Source organism: Chenopodium album, chromosome 8 (assembly GCF_948465745.1).
Source record: "Chenopodium album chromosome 8, dcCheAlbu1.1, whole genome shotgun sequence".
Classification (NCBI taxonomy): domain Eukaryota; kingdom Viridiplantae; phylum Streptophyta; class Magnoliopsida; order Caryophyllales; family Amaranthaceae; genus Chenopodium; species Chenopodium album.
Genome location: NC_137841.1, coordinates 47853325 through 47861256, shown reverse-complemented (window position 1 = coordinate 47861256; position 7932 = coordinate 47853325).

The window sequence follows — 7932 nt, the reverse complement described above, 5'->3', positions numbered from 1 at the left end:
ACTGGTTAAGCCACAAAACACAAAAAACTAGCCCAAACTAAAGAACAAAACTAAACAAGGTCCAATTAACTAAATCCGATCAATATTAGGCTTAAGCACGTGCTTAAAACCCAATAATGACGGATTTAGGAGCACCTAGGTTAAATTTTAGTGCTGCCGCAAGAAAATCCACGCGCATCTCCATCAGTCGCGTTGGGCAGGCGCACGCAACTAATTCAATTGCGCGCGACACTCAGCGCAACCTCTAGAGATGCGCTCGCGGAAGATTCAGAATTTTACAAAAATATAGAATAGAATCGAATCTTACCATAATGCCGTGCGCAACACACCTTGTTACGCTGCCCATAGTAGCGCAACCCAATCACTTGCGCTGGGATGCCGCGCACAACTAATCCTGTTGCGCGCGACACCTGCTGCGGCAGAATGCTCAAAACCCTAATCCTACCCATTCCCTATAAATAGAGGCTTAATCCGAGGCTTAAAACACACAGAACAATAACCTAAAACTCTGGCGGGATACTTGTGAACTTGTGCTACCTAACCCCTCTTGTCCTAAACACTCACCCCTTGATATTTTGTTACTACGGTGGAGGTTCCCGAACAAGAAGGTGTACATAAGTGTTCTAAATGGAGATCTAGCAAAGAGAAGTGGTAAATTCTCGAGCACTTAGATAAATCATATTTATTTTCTTGTTTAAAAGAACTTTAATTAATTAATTAGTGTTGTTTGATCACCTTAAAAGGACTAATTAATTAAATCCGTGTAATATATTTTGTTAAATAAAGATTAGAATTGGATAATTAATTGTTGGTTGATCACTTAAGCCAAGGTGAATATTGTTTATTTTCTTGTTCTTTTCACAAAACTGATTATATAAAGAGTAACAACGTTGCAATGTAATTCCTGTGAATTAACGTGTGTAAATAAAATCAACTAACTTAGTTTTAGGTATCGCGTTGCATATATTGTTTGGTGATGAAATTGTAAAAAAGGAAGAGCTATTAGAGGCCGCACTAAGTCTAGGATAGCGATTCCCCCTAAAGGGAACGTTATTTTAGTACCCTTGCTCCCGAACTTATTTCTGGTTTATGTAGACCTATTTGGGCATGGGTAAACTTACGATTCGAGCTACTCCATGAACCCCACATGGAAGAAAAGCATGAACGAGGTTTATGATTTTTCCTAAAACTCATTGGCGGCTCCTACTTGTTTCTTGTAAAAAAGCGTAATGATAAAATCAATTCTAATTCAAGGTCCCCCAAACAATCAGGAATTCAAATCCTACTACACCTTAACAAGTGTAAAGTCCTAGGATTTTAAAGGGCCAATGGGCATATAAGGAAGGACCCCCTTACGATGGGATCACCCTCCTTACAGTGGCGATTTCACTGGGGACTTAGAGGTTATATGATTAGTTCTTAGTTATGGTCCAAGGTTTCCAACACTAGGTTGCCTATGGGTTGTAACAAGAATTAACTTGGATAATCTCTAGTTAGAGAGCGAGACTTTAACGCATAATATCTTCCTTTTGCACTAAAGTAAAAACCAAACAAGCAACATCGCATCATGCATAAGAATAACACACTTTAACCATTAAAGATTGGCTCATTGATTAGGGGTCTCCAACACTAGGCTTCTATCCCGAAATCAATAACAATCATCCCACCCATATCACCAACAAAATGTTGAGAGGACAATGCCATGATTCAACACGTTGAGTGATTGATTTGTGCGTCGTTTCTTAAGATATGGTACCTTTGGACACCCAAGCCTCTTTGACCTTAGAATGGCATTACGTGAATCTTGGCTTATGACATGCTTTATGTGCTTATGTGACTATATGCAACGTGTTAGGATAGTCTTCTTTTTTTAGTTTGGTCTATGTTCCCAATTTTAGTTTGGTCTATGTTCCCAATTATGAAGTAGTCTCTTCGTAATTTTGAGTCATATTTGAAGGGTAACATAAAAGAAAAAAAAAAAACGATGACAAAAAAAAAAAAAAAAAAGAGCACTCGAATTAAAAAAAAATCTTACGAGCAGGTGGCACGCGCAACTTAATAAGTTGCGCGACCACTACCAGCGCAAGAGATTCGGTTACGCGCGCCTTCCACGCGCAGCTTAATCTCTTGCGCGTGCACACTATTACAAGTCGATTTGATTTCTCAAAAAACAAATTGACTCGTTTAAACAATATCTTCATTGGAGAATTGTTTAAGGGTGATGTTATCCGTTCGATTATATCTTGCGTCATTTCTTTTTTTTCCTTTCTTCTAAACAAGCGTATCATTTTACTTATCCTTTCGTACTTCCTTTAGGGCCGGTTCTCAAGCTTGGGAACGAAGACTCCCGGGCGCTCGTATTCTACGTTTATCATCAAGTAATCCACCTTTTTCAAACCACCTTCCCTCGACAATTCATCCTAGTCCAACAACAACGTCAACCATCGAACAACTCCAAGAAGAGATTGCTCGCTTGAGAGAAGAAAAGGCTCAAGAGGGCAAGGAAAGAAGAATTAAGAAACTTGAAAAAGCTAAAAAGAAAAATGTCGAGGCTCTAGCCTTGCAACAAAAGATGGAACAATTATCCGTCAAAGAAAATTCGTTAGAGAAGCTTGTTCTTCGTTCCACCATGGGGAACAAGTACTTTGACGCAAAAAAGTTTGCTCATCCCTCAAGACTTGCTTTACCAGAAAAGTTCGTAGCTACGGACTTGCCAATATTTAAGGTGACCAATAACCCATAAAATCACTTAATGTGTTTTACTGGCACCATGGCATTAAAGGGAGTTGATCCTAAGCTTTATGCTTTGAATTTCCCTTTATCTTTAAACCCAACCGCGAGACAAGGGAATTATAAGTTAGATCCGAAATTTAAAACAACATGGGAAGATGTAGTTTTGGCTTTCATTACCCAACATGAGAGTAACGTAGAGTTCAAATCGACTATACGTGAACTTGAAATGCTTAAACAAGGAGATGATGAAGGTTTCCTTGCTTTCTATGGCAGACGGCGAGAAAAGGTGGCCCACCTTGCCCAAAGGCCACCTGAACTCGAGTTGGTACAAAAATTCATCGACAACTGTCATGAAAAGTACAACAAACATCTACGCTACCTTGGTTTAGACACTTTTCAAAAGGTCTATTCTGTGGATACTAGGATTGAAGATGATCTTGCTAAATAGAAAGCAAATAAACCCCATTATCATCATCAACCTAAGAATAACTACAAAAAAGGGAATGATAATACATCATCCCCTATTGATGTATTTGCGACTACCACGCAATACAATAATACAAATCAATACAACAATAATGATCCTAGAAGGAGATGGACAAAAGAAAGAAAATTTACACCATTTCTTGTAAGCTATAAAGTGTTATTAGAAAAATTAAGCGAAAAAGGATTACTTGCGCCAACAGGGCCGACACCACCCACTCCACCAGAAAGAAGGTTTCCTCAATGGGATGGTAATGCTTATTGTGCATATCATAGAGGCGTTGGGCACGGTATTGAACGTTGCTACGTCTTAAAGCACAAAATACAAGATTTAGTAGACGATGGGAGAATTCCCACGCCTAAACCTAACAATAATGCATCCCCATCAGGGGTGTTTCATATTGATGAGGACCATATGGGAAGTGGTACGACGTTCAATTCTTTGGACTATATCACACCTATAGAAAAACCTCTAGCCACAATACTCGTAGGGGAAACTAACGAAGTATGTGTGTAGACACCTAAAAATGTCTCCCCAAAACCAAACCCGATGATGAACAACCTTTCACCGCCATTATTGGTCGAGTTGAGTATTTAATCTTTGGGGTGCTTAAATCCATATTTCCATTTCATAAACCAACCCAATTCCTAGCCCATTTCCCCAAATCATAACTTATTTTCCTCTTTTCGTGCCTTTAAACCCAAAATAATTCATTTTGTGTCCTTTAAAATCATTCATTTCGTGTCGTTTTTATAAAAAGTTTAGTCCTGTTTATTTTGGTCCATTATCTGGTCCAATGATTCAATAATTGGATGGGTTTTGAAAAGATATTTCCAACAATATATTATAAGCCCAAATCCGAGTTATAACGAATAAGTTATGACCAAAATATTAAACTGAGCCCAAACCGAACTTAAGCCCACCTTATCTACGACCCAATGATCATGTGGAGGGTTCAAATTATTTAATCCCATTCCTAAACCAATTAGGATTATTTGAAAGCTTCTATAAGTTTCTAATAGATCTTAATTATCCTTTTTGAAAAGATAAGATTAAAGAGTTTGAAATTGAATAAAACTTTTCTTTTTGAAAGTCCTAATCTATTTGAATTGAAAGACGTTCAAAGATAGACATATATTATTTTCATGACTCATAATTTTTATCCAAATCTTATATTGTTGGATAGCCCTTGAAAATATCTTTTCAATGATATATTCTAATATCAATTCCGAGCTATAACGGAAAAGATATGAATGAAATACCAAACTCTATCCAAAACTGACACCGTCTCACTATTTCGTCCATATCTTTTATTATACAAAATATTTTAATCTGATTCTAATTGTATTAGAAAGTATACTTCAAGAGATTTCCAACGATATCTTATTTATCTTATTCCAATTTCTAGATCAAAAGATATGATAAAAGCAAAAATAATTGCTGTGTATCGGGTTTTATTCTGATTAAATTCGAATCTTATCTTAATTATTTGACCCTCTTTTTTCATTATAAATAGAGGTCATATCTCCCCTTTTTCAATCATCAACAAGCTTGATCATCAAATCATTCTCTTCTCCTTCTTTAGCCTAAACACTAGCCATCCTATTCTCTCATAATACTTCCCCTAAGCGCTCCAAGGAGTCCATATAATACCCCAAATTCTATTCTTAAACCAAGGCGTGAAAGTTATAATTAACCAAGGATTTGGACCAAATCAAATCTACATTTATTTAATTTAATTTCCATTTGATTTATTCATGATGTAGCAATTTTAAGGAACGCGTGGAATGTGAGTAATTAATTAATTTAATTACTTATTTTTTTTTATATTGTTATTATCATGATTAGGTTAATTTATTATTCGATTTGACTAATGCTATTATTGTTAAATTGCTTCCAATATTAATGTTTATTCTATTATATTTTTTATTGATCACCATTGCATGTTTAAAGGGAATATGTAATTGAAAATCACGCCTAATAAGATAATTTGGACAACCGGTTTAGGTTCCTTTTTAATCTAATTGTTTAATTAAGTGATCACTAATATTTTAGAATTATGTGCTTCATTAATATTCAACCAATTAGCATAATAATAGTTTGGAGCGAATCGAATATTTTGTTTGCATGCCTTTGAGATCGCAAGAATCACTTTTCACTATAAGAATCGAGTAGAGGCCAATACGGGCGAATGTAACTCTGTGACTCACTTTGTACCATCATCCCCGATCCTCCTTTCGTGGTCCCGAACCATATGGAGTTAGTAATCTCATGGATTATGAATGGGGTGTAACCTTCACGGGTCAATCGTTGTCCCTTATTCTTAGTTGCCTTTAATGATCCGTGAACGATTTACAAGGTCCTTAAAAACTTGTTGGCGGCTCCCTACTTTCCTTGTCTCTAATCGTATATGTCAACTCCCACTTCCTATGAGTGTCAAGCATATTCACCACATACTTAATCGTAGGCACACTTCGAACGATGCCTACAATTTGGCGGCTCCACTGGGGAGGATTCTTGGTTATTTATTGATTTGAGTGATCGGTATTTAATTGAGATGAGTGGATGAGAATTGAAAGATTCTTGAATTGTATTCCTGCGATTTAATTGGCATTGTCACATATGCATTTTAGCTTACCTATTTACCATAATAGTACGTGTTCTACGTATGTGGCTAGCCCGGGGGATTTATGCTCTATCAACCCAAAAATGCTCATGGCAATAAGGGTTCATCTAAGTTTTTAAATCCACCCAAACCATGGAGTCGAGTTCAATTTCATCACGAACTCGCAGAGCCACCCGTTGGCATACACCCTCAAGGGAGGCTGCCTTGCTAACGCGTCTAAACTCTTAACCATGGTACCCTTTGACACCCAAAAGCTTGACCATAGTGGAACATAGATCTTGACTTTAGATTGCAAACTTCATTGCATCATGCTTGACGATGTGCTTATATGTGCATTTTTTTAATTAATTTTTTTTCTCTTATCAAACCCTTTTTATTTTTTTAGAGTCGAGTCATAGATTTTTTTTTTTGAGTCAACCCGGATTTTTTATTCCCGTATACTGCACAAGAGTCAACATGTATTGGTCATCGCCAGAGTTCGATAAAGAGTTACGCATCGTTCCACCTAAGGATCTGTAGCCCCGAGTTTTATCTTTCATTTGGAGTTGGTTTCGTCCTAATCAAAGTCACAGATCAAAAGTTATAATCGATATATTACAGCCTGTCCAGTTTAGGTGTCTTTTTAGCGTTACCTTTTTTATTTTATTTTTTAAAAAAAAATCGTGTCAAGCTAGTCTTAGCCAAGTCCTTTAATCCTTGTCAACTCGTATAACATAGGATTATAGATTTTTATTTTATTTTTTTTATACCCTTGAGTCATAACTCTTCTAGAATTCTAGTCTTCTTCCTAGTTTCTTGTGATTGATTTTTGCGCTAACCTTAACATGTGTTCTTCGTCTTTGATTGTGGTTGATCTTATTTATGACTAATGATTGCCAATGGACTGTTTTCACCTACTAAATAGCATGAACAATAAAATTGGACAAAATTAATCAAGTTAGTTTGTCTTTTAGTCTTCTATGCTATTTGGCCATTGGGTCTTTTGTTTTTTCACAACATCCTCATGTCTAGCCATGCGATCATATCACGAATCTTAATAAATTCACCTAATCACACATGTTGAGTCATTGCACACACTTTATATTCGAGTAATGCACTATATTGTTTATGATCGTATACTAGGACCATGCATGCGTCGTTTTCCGTCGTAAAAGGAATGAGTGGAGTATTTCCAATCAGATTTCAAAATTGTTTCATACACTCTTCCTTTCCAATCCGAGTATTGAGTCAATGCATTAAGTGAGCTCATTTTGTTCCATAGTACTCGAGTTCAAGAATCACTAGGCAAGAGTTGGAAGAGTAAGGGGAACGTCATTCCTTCCTTCTTTTCTTCCAATCAAAGCATCAGCAACAACAAAATTTTTTCCTCACCAGGCGGCAAGAAGTTACTTATAAACAGCCATGAAGACAAAGCATGATGCAAGCTTCTCACCAAGATTTCATGTTTTCTTCTTTTTTTGTTTCAAAGCCTTCCCCCTTATAAAGTCTAGCATAGGTTCTCCTTTCCATGTGTCTATGTGTCACATTTCTTACCTTCTTCATAAATAAGCATCTTTTTCTTACATTAGATCATGTGATTAGCACAAAAAAATTTTTTTATTACCGAACCAAATAGGGATGTCAATGGGGTGGGTCAAGTAGGAGACCCGCCCCATCCCCGCCCTAGTGGGGCGAGGATGGGTCTTGGTTTGGTGGGTGGTGGGGCGGGGATGGGGATAAAAATCATACCCGCCATGGGTGATGGGGCGGGGATGGATTTTATATTGTACCCGCCCCGCTCCACCCGCCCCACTTCGTACCCGCCTTATCCTCACCTCACAACCACATCTATATATTTTATAAAACAAAATTATATACTTTTGTACTATTTTATATATAAAAAAGAATATGTAAAATAAAATAGTAGATATAATAATTTGTAATACACTAATTTTATAAGTAAAAAAAGTGTGTAATATTAATAATAATTTTATTTGTTGTAATAATTTTTTTTATTTTCTTTTAATTTTTATTTATTTCTTTTTCTTTATTTTAGTTTCTTTTATTTTTCTTTATTTATTTTAGTTAACTTGTATTATAAAAACCCCTT